Here is a 1,665-nt window from a genome sequence, read left to right on the forward strand (position 1 = left end):
TCTGAACAGATATTTCTACAAAGAAGACAACCAAATGGCCAATAAGCATATGAAAAGATGCTCAGCATTATCAGCCATGAGGAAATGCCATCTAAACCACAATAAGATCTCACTCCACACCCATGAGAATGTCTATCATCAAAACACCAGATAATACTATATAACTGTTGACCAAATATAGAGAAATACACTGCTGGTAAGATTGTTAAATGGTGCAGCCATTTGGGAAAACAGATTAATAGGAATTACAGAAAGAGAGAACAGAGAAAAAGGAGGGAAGAAAATTATGAAAGAAATAATAAATAAAGCTTTTCCAAAGCTGAAAAATGACCTCCAGTGACCAACCCAATGAGTGAAATTTCTTTTTGTTTCCTTCCTTCCTTCCTTCCTTCCTTCCTTCCTTCCTTCCTTCCTTCCTTCTTTCTTTTCTTTTCTTTTCTTTTCTTTTCTTTTCTTTTCTTTTCTTTTCTTTTCTTTTCTTTTCTTTTTTTTTTGAGACAGAGTCTTGCTCTGTCGCCCAGGCTGGAGTTCAGTGGTGCGATCTCAGCTCACTGCAACCTCCACCTCCCAGGTTCAAGTGATTCTCCTGCCTTAGCCTCCCAACTAGCTGGGACTACAGGCACGTGCCACCATGCCCGGCTAATTTTTGTATTTTTACTAAAGACGGGGTTTCACCGTGTTAGCCAGGATGGTCTTGATCTCCTGACCTCATGATCTGCCCGCCTCAGCCGCCCAAAGGGCTGGGATTACAGGCATGAGCTACCGTGCCCAGCCCCGGTGAGTGAAATTTTATGACACCGAGGACAGAGAGAAAGCTGGGAGCTCTGCTTTCTGCAAATACAGCTTACTCGGCACTCTGAGTGGTAAGCAGCGTGATTAGGCCCTGGGTAGAGTATGCTCTCTGAGTAGTTTCTGGTCTCACAAGGGTTCTAAGAAAGGCCCTCCTTGCATTGTTGGGAAGGGAAGGTTAAGACGTTGCTTAAATTCAGAATTTTGATCCTTTTGTAGTTCATGAGCGTGCTAATTGGGTGTTCACGAACACGTGTAAGATGTGCCCCTTTTGAACTTTGTTAAGACGTTGACACATTACCTTCTGATGTGAAAAAAGTTAGATTTTGCTAAATTAAATATGCATGGTAAAACTTCAAGGGCAACCATTAAAAGAATGAAAATAGAAGTACACATTCCAAAACAGAAAGGAGAACAAGCTAGAATGGGAAAATAAGCATACCATCAAACAAAATCCCGCCAATCCATCCCTCCAAAAAACGCAGGAAAGGAGAACAAAGAAACACAAAATTCAGAAAAAAATAAATAACATTGTAAAAACTCAAAAAATTGACAATTCTAATAAAATTGAATACAACTTCTCAGTTAAAAGAGTAGGAAGCTGGGTGTGGTGGTTCTCGCCTGTAATCTAGCACTCTGGGAGGCTGAGGTGACAGGATCACCTGAGCCCACGAGTTGGAGACCAGCCTGGGCAACATAGTGAAAGCCCATCTCTATTTAAAATTAAAAAGAGGCCGGGCACGGTGGCTCAAGCCTGTAATCCCAGCACTTTGGGAGGCCGAGACGGGTGGATCACGAGGTCAGGAGATCGAGACCATCCTGGTTAACACTGTGAAACCCCGTCTCTACTAAAAAATACAAAAAACTAGCTGGGCG

The 1,665-nt window shown here is 42.3% G+C and overlaps 1 non-coding gene across 1 annotated transcript; it reads left to right on the forward strand.

Annotated features, from left to right (window-relative positions):
- Positions 1 to 996: 996 nt before the first annotated feature.
- On the forward strand, positions 997 to 1,099 carry LOC126960471 (small nucleolar RNA U13). The gene has a single exon (XR_007728014.1). It is a non-coding gene; the product is annotated as a small nucleolar RNA U13 (small nucleolar RNA).
- Positions 1,100 to 1,665: the final 566 nt, after the last annotated feature.

Source organism: Macaca thibetana, chromosome 7 (genome assembly GCF_024542745.1).
Source record: "Macaca thibetana thibetana isolate TM-01 chromosome 7, ASM2454274v1, whole genome shotgun sequence".
In the NCBI taxonomy this organism is placed as follows: domain Eukaryota; kingdom Metazoa; phylum Chordata; class Mammalia; order Primates; family Cercopithecidae; genus Macaca; species Macaca thibetana.